Source organism: Chamaea fasciata, unplaced genomic scaffold, assembly GCF_029207755.1.
Source record: "Chamaea fasciata isolate MVZ Bird 193981 ecotype frontalis unplaced genomic scaffold, bChaFas1.0.hap1 SCAF_12, whole genome shotgun sequence".
NCBI classification, from domain to species: Eukaryota; Metazoa; Chordata; class Aves; order Passeriformes; family Sylviidae; genus Chamaea; species Chamaea fasciata.
In genome coordinates this window covers 14,151,296-14,173,452 of record NW_027094097.1, presented here as the reverse complement: position 1 = coordinate 14,173,452, position 22,157 = coordinate 14,151,296, and positions in this window count along the sequence as shown.

Genomic DNA, 22,157 nt, shown 5'->3' with positions numbered 1-22,157 from the left:
TTTTCCCTTTCAGAAACCACTCTGAAACAACTTCTAAATTTATAAATTAAAGAGGCTTAGAGGGGATTGGCCCAAGTTTCACCATTTCCTCCACACTGGAGATGTTTTTTTGGTCAGCCTGGGACATTTTCTTTCCTGCAGAGTCTCGCCCTTTCTCCAAAGTGTTGTTACATGATCTACTCGAACATGGACCCCCTCTTATATGGAATTCTCGTGGCTGGGAGAGCAGTTCATACATTAAATATTAGAGAGAGAGCTCCTGCTTGAAATGCATCCTCAAACCAGAGTCCTGAGCCATATTTCTTGTTCCCTTTTGAATCTATATTTTGGGTTCTGGCAGAGGCACAGGAGCGAGTGTGGCGTGCAGCGTTTCCCAGACTGTGTAGCTTGGCACCAGAAAATCATTTCTCTGGAGTTCCAAACCTGTCAGGATGCTCTCTCGAAACCTCTTCGCAATTTCAGACGTGTAACACTAAAATGTCACTTTTGGGGCCCAAACCGGAGTGCCTTCAGCTCTCTGATTGGCAGAAAACTGACGGATAAGCTCCAGGGAATTTCTCCTACAGCTGTAAACTTTCAAAAATACTTTACTGTTGCAAAAACTATAGAGTGTGGTTTAAATGAACAATATGCCCTCTTCATACCTCGGCAGCAGCGAGAACACGCTTTCCACTTCAGTGTGAACAACCCAGGGGGCGAATTCTGCATTTTTTTTCACCCACACAGAACAGGTTAAGCAGTTTTTAGCTCGTTTCTACCTGTCACACAAAACAGACGATGTTCCAGACATCTCCAGGAGGAGGAAGAGATGATACAGATGGTTGTGCAGATGTTTGGATCCTGTTCTCTTAATGCTCTAGGCAGGACAGATTTAACCTCCTTGTATTCCTCACAGAAGACCAGATCACGTCCCTATTCCATCCCTGGGACCTTGGAGGAAGCCAAGTCTCCGGTTAATATGTTTATGTGACATTCAGAGCTTGGCTCTGCTCTGCCCTTGTGGGCCAAATCCTAATGTGACCCAGTGCTCTCTCACATCAGCTGGAGGTTTGCCTGAATAAAGCAAAAGTTAAAAGTAAGCGATGCCTCCAGGTTTCAGGCCAGGGATTTCATTTCACAAAAGCTCCATGTGTTAGAAAAAGATACATCAGCTTCAGCCCGCTGCAGGGTCGTTGTTTTCTGGAACTTTTTGTGTTTTGATTTTTAAAAATCTGAAATACGAGGAGGAAGGTCTTCTCCTCCTGCTCCTGGGGCTACACCCTTCCCTGAACAAACCTGTGCTCAGCAGGACCTGAGTCCTTCCTGAAGCATTTATGTCTCCTGGGGCCAGAGCTGCTGGCTCTCTGCCCTAATATCACCAATGGAAAGTTGTCTCCTGAGATTAACAGGGCCTGGGTCACATCCTACTTCATTATCCAAAGAATCTGTGGCTGCCCCAGCCCTGGAAGTGTCCAAGGCCAGTTTGGACAGGGCTTGAGGCACCCTGGGATAACGGAAATGTCCCTGCCCGTGGCAGGGGGTTGGAACAAGATGAGCTTAAAGGTCCCTTCCAACTCAAACCATTCTATGATCCTATAATTTCATGATTCTATTTGCTTATGAACGACCCTCAGCTTTTATTCTGGTTTCATATTAACCCTTACTCCTATATTCTCTCCCTGCCCTTCATTCAAACCAAAGAAATGACTGATGGTTTTATAGGAACAATTCTGACAAGAAACTGGAAGGGCTAAACAGTCTTGGAAAAAAGACGCGTTTGAAGAGGAAAAGGACATGACATGTCCTTGGAAAAGGACATGAGAGCTCTCCACCTGAAAAAAAGACTGCTGGAAAACACACAGGCTTGGGAACAAGCCTTGGGCACCAGTTCCTGGGGAGGGTTGCATGCCTTGGGTTTACCTGTTGCTTCCATGGTATTCACACTTTCCCAGTCAATTCTGGACATATATCCCATGATTCCCAATGTCAGTGGACAGCTGGGACTGCTGTGGGACATCTGGGATGTCCTTTGCAGGGAACAGTGAGGAAATTTACTGGAGGACTCCCTGCCCCTTGCACGAGACATCAACCCCAGCCCAAATCAGCGGAGAAGCCAAGCCTGACCCCGCTGCCTGGCTGAGCTGCTTTTGGTTGTAAGGAGAAAAAACTTGAGGTGTTATCATAGAATCACAGGATAATCAAGGTTGGAAAAGACCTCCCAGACCATCCAGCCCAACCTTTGACCTCTCACCACCATGCCCACTACACCACACTGAAGCTGTTGTACACCACAATGACACAAGACTCCGACTTCAGAAGGTTGAAAACGACTCCTCTGTTTTTGGGATGTGTCTCCCTTATACGCTTTTTTACACAGACCATTTTGATTGGTGACAAGAAGACCAACGTCTTCAATCGCATTGGTCAGACCAGAGGGACGTCAAGAAGAAGTCCTTCCTAGGGAAAGAATGTAAACAAAATACAGTTACAAAAACATGTCTCTTGTTTACAGAAAATTCCCTGGGAAAGGCATTTCAGAAAACCGAAACATCTCAGGCACGAACCAGGGCTACACCATACCCCAAAGTGCCACGTGCATGTGTTCTTTGAACACATCCAGGGATGGTGACTCCACCACAGCACCCTTTTGGAGGCACCATGGGTGTGCAGGCCAGGGATGACTGTGCGCTTGGAGATGTCCCCGAGGGGCTGGCTGAAGCCTGGCTGTGTGGCCTCTTGTGGGAAGATGTGTCCCCTTCCATGGAGGTCAAATTCTCCAAGGCTGGGTGCTTTCTGATCTCCCTCTCCCTCTCCCGTCATCCCACCGAAAAACCAGAAAACCAGCCAAATTCATCTGTGTGCTGTCAATCTTCTCCACAGATGTTCTGGAGGTTACTGTTGAGTCTCTAACCACAGAGTTTCAGTGCAGTTTAATTGTGCCTCCTGCTTTGGGAACACAGGCAAAGGAGTGAGTAATCACCACAACTCCATGAATGAACAGCGAGATTGTGCATGGAGAAACTGAGAGAAAGAGAGAGACCACACAGGGAGGAGTGGGAGCCATGGGATTAGGAGCTGGGATTTCTTTCTCTCTGTGAACAGTCCACCAGGCCGTGCTGCCCTGCATGATCTCATGGAAGAAGTATATTTTCCATCCTTGAGGAACTCCTTGCAGTATCAGCTAAGTGCAAATTAGTAGGATCATTAGCCACTCTTTGAGGGGGCTGGCTGCCAGGAAGCTTGAGTATGTGTTTGAGGAAGAATTCCTAATGTCTGTGTGTCTGGAGGAGTATAAATTCTTCTATTCCCCTCCAGTAGCCTAATTAGATTTTACTCTGTTTATTAGAGGAGTTCAGTTGCTAGCTTAACATGAAATAAAATCTGCATGATTTTGAAGTCACGAGCAGTAAAGCTTACAGTGTGCTGTTAGAATTTTTCCTTTTGGATCAACAGCAATGAAATTCTCCAGTGTTAAACAAAGTGAAAGCAGGACTGGGTTTAGATCCAGCAGCCAGGATCAAAACAGAGTATCAGTGATGGAGGGAGGGTTCGGAAGGGGTATCAGTCCATTTGAATCATACCTGAAATGAGGCAGTTTCCAAGGAAATTTCATTTCTACTATCTATTATCATCTTTTTCTATTTCTGACATAGCAGAATGGATCTTCACTGGAATACAAGAGGAAGGATGCTCTTCCATTTGAAAATACATTCTTCAGCTCTCGCTTCCTTCACAATATATCAAGAGTCACGGGCTCTAAAATAATGGATCAATATCTAGATCTAATTCTATTCAAGTATCTTCAAGCCTTTCAGGGGCTGATGGCCTTAGTGATGTCAAACAGCCTCCAGTAGAAGCTGTATCCATTAATTTTTCTAAAGTGAAGCTTGGTCTTGGGAAAAAAACCCCACTGAAGACAATGAGATGCCTGGGGGTAGGATTAGATCCTTTCTTGGAAAATGATGAACAGCCAAAAACCCCTGAGATTTCTGAAGTTTAGGATCTGCCCCTCAGTTCCCAGATCTCTGGTGGCACTGAGTTCCAGGCATTCGTCCCCCAAAATTTCCATGTACCATTTTCAGAACTGAAGGCTGGGGAACCAGAAGAGAAAACAGATGTTCTATTTCCACTGACTTTGTTGGGAATAGCTCTGTCACACACAAAGCCATGAGCAACCTGCAACAGGGAGTTTTCCAAATGGTCTTTGAGTTGATGACCTCAAAATCCTACTGAAAAAACCCCTCTGTATTCACTTATCTGCAGAAAGAAAAATACAGGTGTTTTGTTTGTTTGTTTTTCTCACTACAAATAATCTGAGAAAATAAACTCTAATTTCAAACAAGTTTATTCTTTTGGAGGACCTCCAAGAGCTGTGTCTCATGTAGTTTTTTTGGTGCTGGGCTGTACCTAAAACCTCTGAATCCGGCCCACCCTGCTGGTAGGGGCAACCTGATCACAGATATGAAATCCTGTTCCTCGTGGATCATTTAAAAATCCTTCAGGGGCAGAGTCAGGGTGCAAATCAGAGGATGGAAGTTGGAAGCCTGGAGTAGAAAGCAAGTTCCGGAGCAGAAAGAAAGAAAAGAGCAAGCTCAGAGGAGGTTAAGAGTCAAGGGAAGGAGACTCGAAACCCAAAACCTTCCCAAAAAAGCAAAGGGATTTGTGCAACCCAAGGGACGAAAAGTACATTTTGGCCCATACTCTGGTTTTCCTCAGCACGTGCCCAGCCACAAGGGCCCATGTGGTTCTTTCTGTTTTCCCAAGTCTTTTGAAATATAGATGCAAGAGTCTCGAGTCCCTACACTTCCCTGCATTCCTGAAGAAATTGGCCCACCAAGTCGTTGTAATTCAGGATACCACCATACACCCACATGTAAGATTCCTTAACAACTATGCACATTTTTAGGCTCAAATATTTTAGAATTGTTTTCACTGTGCCTGAGCTGTAATTGGCTCGGCTTCCCAAGTGTTGGATCATCTAACTGGAGTGATTTTTGACTCCAAGCCCAGGCACCATATCAAAACATTTATCAATTAATCATGAAAAGTAACTAACATTGTTGTCCACCCAAGAAAAACTGTCACTTACAGACTCGTGTATGTTATTCCTTATGAAAGAGCTGCTATATAGAAGTTGATTTCCTGCACAGACCAGGTGGAAAATCTGCTAAAGGCAGAGGTCAAATTTAGTTTAATTTTATACCCTTTGTTAAGAATGTTCTCCCTCTCTCTCTCTCTCTCTCTCAGGAAAAAAAAAAAAAAAAAAAAAAAGAGGAAAAAAACCTTGTGTTCTTTTCCAAGTATTCTAAAGTTAATTCATGTGGAAGAAAAAAAAGATTAGGATAAAATTTCAAATATTAAATTCAAATGCAGGATTAATGAGTTTTATTTCAAAGCCCCAGAGGTTGTCTGGAATTTAGGACATTTTTTTAGTAGCAGACACGAGACACGGCCAGATGCAGTCGTGTTTTGGACCAGCTCAGCACAAATTTAGCACCTTGAAGGAGAAACTTTATGTCTGTTTTGTAAAGCAAACATTTCAACTTTTCCAAAATCCCTTGTCCAGAAGATATTATTGTTGCACTGGATGGAGGAAGGGATTTAAACTAAGGCTGACTGGTTGCTCCAGCACAGAGAAGTTGCCACCCCATCACCAGCCCTGTAGGTGATGTAGGTCTTCTGCCCCATGCAACAGATCCATATAAATCATAACTTTATTTTTTAATAATGCGGAGCAAGTTAGATTTAAAAAAAATAAAAATAAAAACAATAAAAGAATTGAACCATTTCCTGAAGCTGATTTCAAGAGAGTCCTTGGGACATTCTGCAGGAAAAAAAGCTTTTTTTGCAGCCTGGTTTCTCAAGGAGCAGCAGGGAAGGGCTTGGCAGAGGTACAAGCACCATTCTTCTCACGCCCTCCCAGCCAGCATGGCAAACCAGGGGCTGTTCCACTTCACACCCTCTCCCCGAGGCAGGACAAACCCCTCCCTTTCATTAAAAGATTTCCTTATTATCCCCAAAATTAACAGCCCTCAGCTTCCTCCCTGACAGGGCTGCTCCCAAGAAGCCCAAAGTGTTGGTCGTGTTTTGGGTCACCGGAATTTGTTCAACCCAGGGAGAAATTCCTGTTTGCAGACAACTTGGGATGGGCTGGTAACACCTGTGAAGCTCAGCCTGCAGATCCAGAGCAGGTGGTTGGACCACGGTTGTCCTTTGGGCAGCCAAAAGTGTTAAACATTGTCCTGATTGAAATCAAAGAGTTAAATCCCCATTGGGTTCAATGGAAGAGGACGGTGGCCAACACTGAGTTTAATATTTTATGTATTAGCATTGAAATCCTGATGGGAAAGAACCAAAACCTTGCAGTGAACACCTTCAAACGTTGGAATCTTGTCTTAAAAAGATTCCAATTATAGCAAGAAGAAAACACTGGGGTTTCAGTTTCACATTCTGGCATTTGATCAAATGGACATGCCACAGTCTGTAAATAGACCCAAAAACTGAAAATCATTCCAATTAAATTCCTTCATTGCCTTAGGACTGTGACTCACCTATGGACAATCAATGGAATTAACATCAACAGATAATTAGGATTGGTGCTAGGCAAGCTTCAGATTTATTATTCCATTTAGAAAAACACTCACAAATTATTTTTTTCTTATTTCTTTCCGGGATGAAAATCCTACAAGAACAGAACAAAAATAGGTCATGGAAACAGCCTCATCTCACAGTATTTCTGGTTTTGGGCCCCATCAAAATCAGTAAGTGTGAAAATGTAACAAAATACTATGCAAATTAGCAAATATACTTTAACAACTCCTAAAAGTTTTGTCTGAATTGCAACTAAATTTTCTCCCAGTTTTATCCCATCTGATTGCTCATAATCTCATCCCACCTCTAGCCCTTTTCAACAGCAATGGAAGTTTGGATTTAAAGCTTCATTTCTAAATGGATTTCTTGCCCAGGATGGGAGAAGGTGGATGTAATTGTCAGGAATTTCGGGTTATAACTGCCTGGAGCTGTTCTGAGTGCAACGCTGAGCCACCACCAAAGGAAGGGAAAAGCTGTGCAAGACAGTGGCAGCTGCTCTGACTGCAGCCACATTTCACTCACATGAGGCCAGCACCTCCTTCGGCCTTTCTCATCTCTGAACTCAACCCCTGACATGGTTTTAAGCTGAAAAGTATCTTAAAAACCAAAAATTTAACCAAAATTTGCTGAAGACATGGTGTTTAACAGACAAAGCCTTGCTGTATATCACAAGTTTACGCTTCATTTTTGGATGTAATTAGAAATGTTTTATCCCTAGACACTGCTTGCACACGTTCAATCCTTATCAAAATCTCACAGTTTGACACTCATGTCCAAAAGTCGTCCCCAAATCTGTTGCATCACTCTGACCTATTGTCCAAAGCCAGAAAAACTGGAGGCTGAGCCAAGGGACACGTTATCCAAAGGAAAACAGCAATAGCTGAAACGTATCTGAGGCACCAACAGGATGTGAACCCTCCACAACATCTTCCTTTGCTGAAAACCCATCAGCCCAGCACAATGAAAATACTGGGCTGCGCTGCCACCTGCACCGCGAGGCTGCTCAGCTGAAGAGATGGGATGCTTTCCCATTCTTGGCCTGGCCCCTGGTGTGAAATATTCCCACAGCTGGATGTGAACAAAGAGTGAGGCATCCCAGAGACTGCACAAGAGACCCGAGCCAAGCCCAGGCCTGGGTGGAAGCCTGTTCCATGACCAGTTGATCCACACCTGGCTCGGTGCTTGGGGATGTCCTACATGGAGCCCTCTGAAGGTTTATGGGCACTCCATCTATCATTGCATCCAGGGGAAAAAAACCCATAATTAAAAAAAAAACCAACACAAAAAACCACAAAAAAAAAAAACCAGCAGAAAGAATAAAACGAAGATTTTTATGGGCCTAGGAGGAGCTAACCTGGAAATATCACTGGCACAAATAGAGCTGTTGAGCAGACAATAGCACTGGGGGATTGCCATGGGTTTGTTTACCCAAACGTGGCCATCCTCGTTGGGAGGTCCCCACCCTCCTGGTCCCCAGCCCGGGGAGATGGTGGAGCACAAGCTGTGATTGTCATGCTGACAGCTTTATTGCCTCCATGACCTTGCTATTTTTAAGGGAACAGGTTATCTCCGTGATGTAATCAGGTCTTGCTCGTGCTGTTAGGTCATTCCCACTGCAGGGAGCTGGAGCCTTCGGTCCTCACTCGCTTGGAATGCCAAGTCAGCTGTTCCAGGTGTCCAGGAGTTTGACTGAAAGCTACTGGGACTCATTCTATTTTCCCAAACCACTCAGAAAATACAGCTCTGGTTCTCTTCTTCAAACCTAGTTTATCCAAATTGATAAAGAGAATTTAAATATCTAGATTTTGAGACTTGAAGCTTAGAAGAGCCTCAATGAGATTAATTAAATATGTGTTTTTGTTAGGAGTGGGAAAGTGCAAGTGCAAGCTATAGTTCACAAGTGATTCTCTGGATTAAATGCACTAAGTAAATAAATGATAAAAAATGTTGTTGCACTTCCATTTTGAAGGTTCTCATTGCAAAACAAGTGGACAGAACAGCCAGACTTTCACTTAGGGAAAATAAAATATCCCAGTGGGCTGAGTTCCACAGAGTTATTAAAGGCTTTATGTCAAGATTATCTTTCTGGAGAAGACACAGCCATGATTTCAGCAAATGCTAAAATATTGGGTCAAATTAGAAAAGCATTTACTGATTTAGTAACTACTTATCCAATGTTATCTGTATGTAAACTATCATTTACTCAGAATGATATCACTTAAAAGCTCTCTCCCATTCTAAAATTCCTGCCTCCTATCCTAATTCCATGAGAAAAGAGACACCCACAGCAAAGGTTAGAAGAGCTCTGTTAGGAGGCTTTTTTTCTAGATCCCATGAGATTAGAACACCTTTTCCAGTCTCAGCTAGAACGAGGAAAAAAAAAAATAAAATCCTGTTTGAGCTAATGCAGTCCAAACACAGCAAAAGGTATCCAAGGTGCTCTAAATAATTTCCCCAGTCCTTATTCTTGTTGATCCCAGTGTGAAGGTGGTTGTGAAACCCAACCACAAAACTGCCTGGAAAGGGTCCTTGGCTTCTCTCAGCCTGCAGGCAAAGCTTGAGGGATGCATTAAAGGAAAAGGTGGTTCCCTCCTCCACAGCTCCTAGGGAATGGGAAAATGGGCTTATGGGTCATTAAATCCCTCCATTCCCTCAGAGGTGGTGGAATGGGGACATCTGAGACCTCCAGGGAGTAGCCAGTGGGTGTAACGTGCACAGGGACAGAGTTCCCATAACGTCACGGCAAGGAGAGGTGGGTTGGAGCAAAAATAAATTCACTTTCTCACCAAACACCCTCCTGTTTTCCTGAGTCCAGATAAGCAAATTAAAAATGATGTCATGGCTCCCTCAGGACACTGCAACACGCTGCCATTTGTCCAGCCAGAGTACAGCTCTTATTAGTGTGATATAACCCAGTAGTTGGGAACTCAATAGGAAAAACAGAGCTGGAATTTAATAAAAAAAACCCTCCACAGCTTTTAACTCATTGCCCTTAACACGCAGAGCTACTGTAAGTGAATGCCTCAACACGAACACTCTGAAGACTAAAGAATTAAAGTAAATGCAATCAGCAGATTACTAAATACCAATGGGAAATTTAGAGCTATAGAGCAAAATCCCAGAGCATTAAAGGATTTACTGCTTGGCATTGATGAGAAGCAAATCTTTGGATTTCCATTTCTACCCTTAATTAGCAACTGAGGTTTATTTTAGTCTGAACTAAGTCACAAAAGATAACACACCCTAAAAGAAAATAGATAGCAGTGCAATAAACTTCATAAAATGTCTTATTAAAAATTAGAAGAAAAAAAAACCCAACAGGTTCAAATGGAAAATCAATTTCCAGGACTTCTATTTCCTTTTGTTTTCCTGTCTTCCCACCCATGCTCAGCTCTTTTCTAATAACATTCAGCTCTTTGCTAGCGGGGTTACCAGGGATGGTAACAAAGATAGCATTTGAAACCCAAAAGGGAGGTTCCCTTTCAGCAGGGACATTTTAGGAGTGTTCCTGATCCTTCACAGCTTGGGGATTGAAAGTTTGCTGTCTGCCTGCCCAGTTCCCAGGGCCTCTCACTGGGAGCAGGATCTAAAATGGATGAGCCATGTTCCACGTGGCCTCAGCTCTGAGCTAAGCAGCTGTGTGAAATTGAGGGGTTTTTACGGATCCTCTGGGACTGGGGAAAGATAAGGCTTTCCTGGTCAACAAGGAGATCCCTGACTGATTGTCCTCTGATCCCATCTACCATTTGCAGGGCTGTTGATGACCTCCCAGCAGCTGCTTTGGCAGGGTTTGCTGGAGCACTCCTGGTTCGCTGGAGCATTCCCGGCTGCCAAGGTGCACCAGGGGTTCTGTGTCTGCTCTCCCGACCTGGGGCACAGAATCCCACGGCACCATGTCGAGCACAGCTCCCACCACAGCTTCAAGAAAAGCTGTCAAATACAAGGAGAAATACAAATACAGGAGAAGAGTTAAAGTCTGGGAGTTAAATCTGAAGAGATTTCATAATAATGAGGCCAGTCCCAAGCAAACCTCATGCTCCAGCAGGAAGGAAGCTGAGGGACCATCTCCTGCTGTTAATCACTCCCTACTTTCCTCCCTGCACCAGACAGTCCAACAATTCCTTTAGTCTGCATAAAAATTAACTATGGAGTGATCTGAGCGTGATCCAGATCCATAGATCTATCTCTCCATGGCTTCATAGTCCAGGATTCAAATCAAATCCAGCTCCAGCATCAAACAGGTCATCTAGGCCGTTGTATCGTCTAAGGAGCAAAACTCTATTAAGTTAAATCAGCCCTAGAAGTTGCCAAGTTGGTATCTAGCACTCAAACATTATTGGATGGCTTAAGAATTACTAATTTTAAAAAAATGACTTTGAATTATTTTTTATTTGTTGCGTAGTTTGCAGTCCTTGGGGTTGAAAACCGGACACTTGTTGGACATTGATGAAGTTCTCATTGTGCTAAAATAATTAGTTATGCATATGAAAATGCATTGATTATAGTCATAAAGTTGCAGGAGCTGAGCCCTTAAAAGAAATTATCAAATACCATGCAAAGTAAAATTCTCATTCTTTAAAAAAAAAAAGGAAAAAAATACAAAACCACAACTAAAGAAGGCAAAACCCCACAACCCTTTTAATGAATTACCTAACAAGTGGTGACACTTCATTTTATGGTCATTCATTACATCCAGATTCTGAAGGTGAATCCTGAATGAATACAGTTTGGAGGCACTGATGGATATCTGTCCATCCCAGCCAGCAGCCCCCTTATCTCGGAGTCTGAGCAGAGGCTTTAATGTATTTTGGGTTTGTGACACCTCTGTTATCCCCAGGAGGGACAGTGACAGCGGGAATGTGATGGACAAGCCTGGCAGAGCCGGGAACTGGGACTTAGAGGGTGCCCTGCACTAGCTCAGGGACAAGAGACAAAGCAACTCCCTCCCTTGTTTTTTTTAATTTATTGAAACAACAGCTCCATATTCCCAGGGGCAAATGTCAGGAATAATTGCATGCAAATTGCGCTGGAGTCATGCTAAGGCACCCAGTGCCACCCAGGGGCTCCTGAAGGGTTAATATCGAGGAGCTCAGTTAATTTACAGCCGAAGACCTTTATCGTCTCCCGGTGACATCGAGGGCTCGCATTTCTCACTTAATTACTTGTTCAGCAATCGGGCCCAGGCGAGAGATAGATGTGTTCTGTGTTTAGCCCTTGCAGCTGTGAATTGTTTATTTACTTATCGTCAGGCCCGGGGAATGGCTGCAATTTAAAGGTTCAGATCTCTGCTACCCTGAGATTGGGGCAGGTCTTCCCTTAAACACTTCCATATTCCGCGGTGGAATTCCGCTGGAGATGCCCGTCTTCTTCTCCTCCCGTTCCGGGTAACGGAGCCGGCAGGTGTTCCTGCTTAGTGGCCACTGGGGTTTTGGGTTGTCCACACCAAACTGCCAAGTTCACAATCAGGATCTGCGGAGATAAATCCGGGAAGGTAAAAAAGCACTACAAGGAGATGAGGTGAATTCCAGCGGCCTGGCTTCTGTGGAATGGCTCGATCCCTATCTCGGCCCTGGGACAGCTGAATCACAGCAGCTTCAAACGGTGGCTGCCAGCAATTCCTAGGCCAAATGGTGTAATTACAACTCGAGCTGTCAAATGGTGACCAGATGGCTTTATCTCTCACACCAGAGGCCTAAGAAGTCGGTAGGTGTGACCTCTCCACACACCAATCCACCTGCAGAGCACATGAGTCCTGCCAGTGCTGGAATTCCCGGCCTTCCCACCCCTGGGTGCTGACACCCTTCCTCGTCTTTGATAACTTCGGAGCAAAGCTGTGTAAAACCAGCAGCATCAGTTTTCACGGGGTCGCATCACCCTCAAATGCAACACCCCCAGCAATGCTGTGGGACAACTTTGGGGGGCTGGATTTGTTGGGAGTTGGAACGAAATGATCCTTACGGTCCTTCCCAACCCAAATTCTGTACTTCAGCACATGAGGGTTACTGGGTTGCGAAGAAGGGGGGGAAGTTATTCCCTTGGGGCACACACAGATTTCCCACCTACACAGGAAAGAAAGAGATGTGCAGGGGAAGGGAATCTCAGTTCCATAGGAAGAGGAGGTTTCAGAAGGAAAACTGGTGAAATTCCCTGCCAAGAGGGAAAAGCCAAAGTGGTCTGACCATCCAGGCATTGCTGCTGTCCTAGTGATGTGCCTGATGGAGGAGAGGGTGGTGGTGAGAAGAGGATGAGAAAGGAAGTGAAAGGAGGAGAGGGTGATGGTGGAAGCGGGCTGGAAACACCCCCTAAAAAACCCCAAGATAGCTCCAGGAGAGGGGCTCTGGGCAAAGCCCAGCCCAATTTCCCTGCAGAACCAGCTCAGGAGGTCGGGGGCTTGCTGGGGAACATCCCCTGACCCGTTCCACTGCCACAGGCAGCTCTCCCCAGCCTCCAGGAAAGCTCAGGCAGTTCCCACACGGAGAGCACGGGGCTTTGCAGCAGGTCTCAGATTAGAGCAGTATTAAAAGTAAGGACTTTGGGGTCAATATTAACCCCAGAGAATTCTGCCTGTGGGCAGGTGGAGGGGCTGACAGACATCAGCGGCAGCAGCAGAGTTTCTGCCTCCGGGCTCTTGCAGCAGCCAACTGCTTTTGATTTAAAGAAAAGGCTTTCCTGTCCTGTACTCTTATGAGAAACACACTTTTCTCCCAGTCCCAAGGTTATTTCTATCCCACAGATGAGGAGAAGGGGATGCAAGCTGACAGGGAACATGGCAAGGAAGGCTAAAGCACAGAGGTGCTGCTTCCTAATATTTTTTTGTATTATAATCACCACTGCAGTGGGAAAAAAATTTCCAATCTCTGAAAGTGATCGCTAAAGTGGTTTAATAATAAAATGTAAAAATAATAAATAGTTCAGAACTTTCTAGTCTTGAAGAATCAGAAAAGATATTATTGGACATACACAAAGAAACAAAAATGCAGATAATTCCAGGGCGATTTGGATTTTCTCAGAAACAGATCTACAGTCATCTGTGTCACTTCAGTGAAGCCAAAGAATGAAGAAAAGAGCCTCCATAGGCATAATTGAATTAGACAAAATCCTGGAGTTTGATGAGAGATAAAGTTACCACTAATTCTCTTTGAAAAAAAAAAATAGAGATGAAATTATAATGTCAAAAGAGCAGTGAGCTGCTAAATTGAACCTTCAGTTTTGGGTGCGTTCACGGTTGTGTTGGCAGCGCATCCGTGGACGTGCTGAAGTAAAAACACTGCAAATGAAAAAGAAAACACCCAAAATGCAACTTTGAAAAGGACTGAAATGAACAGCACAGTAATGGTTCGGGATTTACAAAGGCAGGAACAAATACAAGCAAAACCTGGACCAGTAACAAACAGCCCATATGTACAAACGTGCTGGGGTTGGGATCAATTCTGCAGGCTGGACTGATGAGAGGGGTACCAAAGACAAGGACCCAGCCAGACCCCAGGCTGGCCTTCATCCACCGACACAGAAAATGGGAGAAACATTTGTTTCTTCCAGCATTTTTTTATTTTTCTCATTTGTTTTAGTTTTTGCTTCTGCTGACGTTGAGTTGACAGCAGCAGCGCGGGGGTTCAGGGCCGCAGCCTCAGCTCAGGGCAGGGGGGATTTTCAGAGGACTGTGAAAATTTAATTCAGATGAACCTTGACCTGATTTAACAGACAGAAAGTGGCAGAAAGAAACTTCTCAGCCTCTCAGGCCAGCAGAAGAATTATTGCAAAAATCCTGTGACAGAGAGATTAAAGACAGCAGGCACAAGGAGCTGTTTCAAAGGTGAGCGCAGAGGCAAAGGGAAGAGGATCCCTTGTGCTGCCTCCCCAGCCCTGCTGCTTCACTCAGCCTTTTCCCACACTTCAAGGGGAGCAAAACAGTTCTCTGAGAGCCTGAGGGAACCCAAAGAACAAGGTGGGCTGGGGAGAGTGCGCCAGGACCCTGCTTGGCACCAGATGTAGAGTACAGGGAGAGAGGGAGGCCCCCACAGTGATGTGACTCCCATATTATTTTTGTCCTAAATACACAAAATGCTGGCTATTGCAATCAGCTAGGAATAATAATACCAGTCCCAAATGCCTTTTTTAACCCGGGAATTTGCAGTAAAGCACTGGAGAGATGCACTTCTGCCTGTGATGATGATGCCTTTGCAGCACTGGAACCTGGGGGCAAAGAAAATCCCATTTTCTGACTGTTGCTCATCACCTCCCCGCATTTCAAAGAGATTTTTATCTGTCTGGCATGGAAGATTTCCCAAACTGTTTTTATTAGGAGGAGTTTTGTATGCCAGCAATGAATATTACTCTATTACTGAAAGGAATCAAAAGCTAAAGTGCCTGCGTGTACAGTTAATCTATCCAAACAGAAAATGTTTCTTAAAAAATTACAGCACTATTTTTATAACAAACCTCAGCCAAACTCAAAACTGAATAAATAGAATGTGTTCTTCTAAAACCAATTTATTATTATTTTTTTTAATCGTGGGCAAGGAATACTTTCCTTGCTTTCATTCATCAGGTAATGCTTCACGCCCCCAATATTTGCGTGAAGAGATTTGCCTGTGACGGGATTTTTTGCTTTGGAGGCATCGGATTGAAACATTCCCAAGGCTGGAAGGTAGATGTGAGCCTGGGATGCCATCACAGCCAGCCTGTGGTTTCTATCTCCTTTTAACAACACCATGAATAAGGCAGGAAAATGCCTCGAAGCAGCCAGGAGTGATGGGGAAGATCCACCCTAAAGCCCTGATCCACCTAAATAAAGCATCAGGTCAGAGCCATAGGAATTTCTATAGGATTATACAAGGGATCTATTCCTGCTGACACACTGTGAAGGCACAAACACAGAGCCACTGTCTTTATGTGATTTAAAACTGGCCTGCACACTCATTACCACAATGCAATTATCATTAGGGTTGCTTTAGGCAGTTTGGCCCTTGCTAGTTTTTACTCCCTTATTATTATTATTACGGTTTTACTTTAACTAGAAGCCCGTGCAGAACTTTTCATGCAGGTTTTTTTTTTTTCCAGTATTTATTTAGACTTGCACTACTGCCCGAGACCACAATTTGAATGTCCCGAGCCTCATCCCACGATCTTTTACTCCCCAAAATGCTGAGCATTTTTTGATGCCGTCACGAAGAGGAGTCGAACCAAACAATTCGCAGCCTGAGAGGACCCTAAAATGTGGTTAAACATTCCTGGAGGAGACGGTGATGAATAGGCAAGCAGGGTAACCCGACCCCCAGGGCTTACACATCCCCTTTTTGTTTGTTTGTTTGTTTTTTTCTCCTGAGCTTTCCTAGAGTTTCGGCCGCGAGCAAGCCCGGGGGCCTTAAAAAAAAACCAAAACAAAACAAAAAAACCCCACGAAAACTCTTTAATTCTTACAACCACGTCCCTCGTTTGTGTACATGATTTTTAAGAGAGCAAGCTAGGAAAAAATGTTTTTTGAATTTCTCCCCTCTGGTTTTCGTGCGTGAAAGACAAACTCGATGTGGGTGCTGTGCCTTTCCCGGGTGGTTTGAGCGCTGCTTTCTCCGCTGCCCTGCTAAAAGGTCAAAAGCAGGTAATGGATGTCGAAATTTCCACAGAATGGGGTAAGCTCGGAGCTTGTTGACTTTGATATCAGTTTTCTTCCACCGCGGGGGAAAAAAAAAAAAAAATCATTCCAGCTCCTCATTGATTTTTCATGGAAATTCACCTATTTCTCCCTGTTTAAGATCTGGCCTCTGATTTCTCCCTGATTATCATATCCCTCTGCCCCCCAGATGAAGCCCGGCTTTGTTTCAGCTCGGGATGGTGATGTCGTTATTTCTGCACGGAGCAAAAGGCAAAACCCCGGCGTGCTGGGGATCGGAGCTGAACGCCAGGGGCTACCTCAGAAAAAAAAAAATAAAAATAAGAATAATAAACAAAGCCCTCGAGCAAACCCACCTTGAGGAAGAAGGAAAAAAAAAAAAAAAAAAAAGAGCGAAAGAAAAAGTTGGAGAAAGTTGGGGATGGGAATGTTCCCGTGCCTTTGTGCAGAGGAGAATAACGTGACGGAATTAAGCAGAGTTTGATTTGAAATGTGATTTTTGGGAATCCCAAAACTCGCCCTGGCGGGGTTGGGTTGAGTTCAGCTCCGTGGCCTCTCCCTTCTGCAAACGGAGGCAAGGGTGGAAAAATGGTTTGGATTTCTCCAATTTTCCATCAAAAACTGATGGAATGAGCCATGGAAATTTATGGTGGTGTGCATCTGTGTGTCCCAGTGCTGCAGGGGGCAAAAATGACCTTTGAAAACCCAAAATTTTAGTAGTCGTGGTTGTTAATTGCTGAAGAACTGGATTGGGATGTTCCCAATGGGCTCCCAAGAGTTGAACCACGTTTTTTCAGATATATCAACAGAAATGTTGGTATAATTGACCCTCTTGAGCTCTTGTGGATATTACAGGGACAGTATTTAAAATTTACATTTTAGAGTATATCTGGGACATGAACACTCATTTTGTTATTGCTGGAGTCTAGAAAACTAAGCTGTTAAAATGATATTTTTTTTAGTAATTATCATTTAATCACATGCTGAAATAAAACTATGTGCCCAGCCATTAAAAAAAAAAAAAATTGAAAAACATTTGAAAACATCAGTTGTCAAAATAAGCAGAATTTTCCTTCCCAAGGGAGCAGAGGAAGAGTCATTAAAAGAACTTCACCACATCAGGCTTCGAACGTTTGCTCTGAAAATTAATGCAGGTAAAGAAAGACACAGTAAGGAATGCAAAAAAAAAATGGGAGAAAATTGTGCTATGAGAAAGTTTTGTAGCCTAAAACAATTTTTTTACTAGACAAAACAAAATAAATGCTTTAATATGTGTTTTGCCATTAGTACATGTATATGTTTAATTAATATTATATATATATATATGCAGTTTGTCAGTCATAGTTCTGACAAATAATACAATTATTATTATTAAACCTGTGTGAATCAGGAGGTTTTAAAGCCATTCAAACACAGTGCCTTGAAATTAACATCCAGATTTAATTCTTTAGAACGTTTTTCCCAAACGAGGATAAATGTGCAGTCTGCCCTTTAAATTAAATGACAGCAAGAAGTCAGGGGGGGGAAAAAAAAAAAAAACCTAAAACAAACCATACAATAGCAAACAGTTTGAGATTGATTCTGCTCATTGTAAATAAGGGGCTGGCTCTAATTTCGTTAATGAGATTGCACCAGTGTAAATTGAATTAGGTTCATTATCCCATCATTAAAACGATCTCTATCTTTGCAAAAAAAAAAAAAACCAAAAAAACCCAAAAAACAGTTTAAGGACTTTTTTTTTTTTTCTAATTAAACAAAAACTTCTGGAATGAGATGTGAAAGCAGAGCTCCCACGAAGTTACCGTGAGCAGAAAAATATTTTTCCTAATTGATTTTTATCGAATTTTATTTTTAAAGAGTTTTTAATTGTTGTTACTATTTAAAACTAACATCCATGATCCGCCAGAACAAAACAACTTCGTGCTATACACGTTAAAAAAATTGGGGTTTTTTAATTATTATTTTAATATTTTCTTTTCTCAGCTGACAAACACCCCCACAAGACGCGTGTAAAATCCCTTTGGCGATGAGTGCACGGCTGAGCTCTCAGGTGTTTGAACCTATAGAAAACAGGAAAAGGGCTGCGAATAATCTGCGCCACATTACACCTCGGATTGTTACGGCTTTTTAAGTGTCGTACAGCAACCAATTATTTCGCCAGCGCCTTTAATCGACTAAAAAGCAGCGAGGGGACGGGGGAGGGTCGCTGATACAGAAAGCCAGCCGATAAAACGATTAAACCGCCTGTTGATAAAGTAAATTGTGCCGTGAGGATCTAACAAGTGCTGAAAAGATAAATACGCTCCCGACGGCGAGGCAGAGCCCGGCCCCAGCCCCAAACTTCCAATGCCACCTAATGGAGAGCCCGCACCTCGCAGCGGCGATCCCGGCTGCGCTTTTCCAGCCTCTCCCAAAACTCCACAAAAAAAAAAAAAAAAAAAAAAAAAAAAAAAAAAAAAAAAAAAAAAAAACCCCAAACAAACAACAAAACAAAACAAAAAAAAAAAACCAACCCACGACGGTGAAATAACAAAATCTCGCGGCGGAATGTTCGGGTTGCCTCGCTGGGTGTCAGCGCTCCTTTGGCAGAGCCGTCCCTGTCTCACGGTCCCTAAAAATGGGAGTTTGGGGGTTTGTGCGGGGCGCACGGCTCGGATTTGGGATTTCCACAGAAAATCCTGCGTTCCTGCCTGGCGGGAAGCGCGGGGACGTGGCCCGGGTGCGGAGGGATGTGAAAACAGCCCGGGATGCTCAAATCCCCCTCCCCGAGGCGTGGTCGGGGCGCTTTTGCATCTTCCCCACGGCTCGGCTCCCACGTGGGGACACCGAGGCTGAGGGGAAACCTGTCCTCGTCCCAAAGTGCCCTTTCCGTGTCATCCCAACATCTCTCCGTGCGCGCACGTTCCCGGGGCTGTTTCATCCCACACCCCTTGGGCAGCACTGCGGACACGCACGGTTACCGATGCACACATTTAAACATAGGGCTGAACCACTTTTAGGACCGACTTTTAGGACCGACTTTTAGGACTGGCTCCCAAACCAGGCCTTTATTTGAAGACGGTTTGAGATTTCCCAAGTGGAGATTTCCCAGATAAACACGCCTGGAATCAAGCAAGCCTTTGGGATTTTGCTCTCCCCTGTCCCCCTTGCAGCCGAACAAAGCCCCATTCTCTCCCACCCGAAAATATTTTCCTTCACGCCGTACTCAGGATTTCCCTCTGATTTATTTCTGTAGGGCTAAATCCGAAGCTCCCGCTGATTTGGGGATATTTGGGGCAGGGCCCTGCACTTCTGCAGCTCCAGACCTGCCGCAGCCAGGGCTGAAGCTGTGCTGATTTCAGTGATAAATATCGGCCAACACAAAAACAGTTCAGAAAAGGGGTTTGGAGGGGGGGGAAAGACAATAATTTTCTATAAAGCTTGCTCTGCTTATGCCAAGCTTTGCACCCCATCACCACCAATTTAAAGCATATTCTGGTATGGCAAGATTAGGGATAAAAATTAACTGTGAGAAAGGTACGGATTTCAGATTTACAGGTTTTTAACTGCGCAGTTCTTGTACAGTTTCTATACTTTAAGCAGCGGGATTAAAGACAGCAGGGCTGGGAATAAAATGCAAAGGGAGCTTTGCTGGTCCCACCCCCCCAAAAAAAAAATTGAAATAATAGTAAACCAAGCTCAGACAAACCCCACAACAGAAAACCCGAAGCAAATAAAGGCAAGTGGAACAGATTTCCGTGTTTACTTTTCTTTCTGCAGTTGGATCCCTTGTCGTAGCCACAAGAACTGCAAGGATAGGGTACGGAACGGGAAATAAAAGACGGGAAAAAGAAACAAAGAATAATTAAAAACAACAACAACAACAACAAAAAAAGCAATTTAAGGAGAAGGAAGCAAACCCAAGAGCTCGGAGCAGCAGAGCTCTGCAAGAGACGCTTCCCCTGCCCGGGCTCCGTCCCTGGAGCTCAGCGGGGCAGGAGCTGCCAGTGGGGAAGAGGACACTGAAAACCCCGGGCTCACAGGGGAGGAAGAGGAAGAGGAGGAGGAGGGTTTCGGGACGGGGAGAGGGAAGAGAAAAAGTCCAGTACATACAGCTCGACGCGTCCACCAGCCCCCAGCCTCCGCTTCTCTCTCTCTCTCTCTCCCTCTTAAGCCAAAAAGGAAATGCTGCCTTTTTTTTCTTTCTCTCTCTCTCTCTTTTTTTTTTTTTTTTTTTTTTTTTTTTTTTTTTTTTTTAGAGTCAGAAAACGAACCATCAGGAAGTTGGCAAAACCTCCGACCAAACAATCAATTGAGGAAATGCAACAAATTCGCTTTGGCGGGGGTGGGAGGGAGAGCGAGTGCGGGCAGGGAGCGCAGGCAGGACAGAGCCGGGAGCTGCTCCCAGGGCTCCCACCGCAATTCCCTCACATCCCTGTGGGTTTTTTTACCCCACGGACACCCATTCTGTGCGGCCAGGTACGCGGGGCAGGGGCAGGCTCCGGGGTCCCGCAGCCCCGGCAGGAACAGCCGCATCTGTCCGCCAAAGGAGCTCCCCGTGCGTCCGTGTGGAATGCAGATCTATTTCCCGGGAATTATCTTCCCTTCCCAGGGGCTGGGATAGGCAGGATGGAGAAATGAGCGAAATGAGCGGGTTCCGTGTTGGTACTTGTGCTACAAGTGCGGTTTGTGCAAGGACGAGGCTTGAGAGGGGTTTTTTGCTGCTTTTTTTTTTTTTTTTTTTTTTTTTTTTTCCACATCTATCGCCCCGACTTTTCCTAATTTTCCTACAATCCACTCGTCCCTCCCTCATCCCGGAGTGACGCTCTCTGCCTGCCGGTGCGGAGCGAAACACTCACATCCCCTCCGCGCCTTCCTTAGGAAAACAAACAAACAAACAAATAGGGGGATCCTCCGAAGTGCCGCGGAGCTGCGCGGAGCCGAGCTGCCCTGTCCTGCCCTGCGCTCCGCAGGCAGGGAGGGTTGCGGGGCTCCTTAAGCTCCAGTCCGGGTGAAAATAATCCCTTAAAATCCCCGCAAGGGGTCTTCCCCCAGGCGAGGATCCCCAGGTGCTGCTGAAGGCGGCCGGGGGCCTCCCAAATCCCGCGGGTGCGAGGGGAGCCGCCCTCCCCCCCAAAAATGCGGGACGCGCTCCGGGATCGCTGCTAAAAGCGCCACAAGACGGTGTTTTTTAATAAGGAGCGTTCTCTGGCGAGCTGGCCGCCTTCCACCGGCCCCACGGATGAGCTGGCTCTGTAAACACTGCAGAGAAGATTAACACTGCTGTTCTAACCTCATAGCGAGAGCCCTGCCTGGAGAGAGCTCTCGCTGCTGCTGCTGCTGATCCGCGAGCTCCGTAAGAGCCCTTTTGTTCTAGGGGTGACAACAGCCCCCAGCACGGTCCCTCAATCACCAGCCCTGCCCTGCCCGGCGCTCTGAGTGTTCCCCCAGTTCCTCTCCATCATCATCTGTCCCCTCCCTGGGAGACACCGATGGTTTGGATGTTCCTTCACTTCCTCTCCATCCCCATCTCTTCCTGCCCAGAGCTCTTAGTCTCCCCTCAGTCCCTCTCCATCACCATCTCTCCCCTGCCTAGACGTTACAGACTCTGTGTGTTCTCGCAGCAAGATCAGCGGCTTGAAAAATCCCCCTAATTTCAAAGCACATTTTTTATTACTACTATCACGATGATATCTTTAATTTGGCGGCCTAGGAGAGCCGAGAACAAATGACAGAGCGAGCTGCCAGAGCGGTTTTCCAGCAGCCACGGGCCCGCTGGCAGCAGCGCCTTTCCCGACCTCCCGCATCCCGGGACACGGAGGAAAGACTGCGCTGTCTGCGAGTGGGTATTAGGGGAAACTCCGGGATTCGAGCTCGATGTTTGTGAAAAGGAGGAGGAAAAGTGGCCACGGCAAAGTAATTTGCCCAGGAATTCCATAAACGCATCAATCCCGGGGGAAGGGGAGCCGCGGGATGGGCCGGGATTGGGATGGGCAGC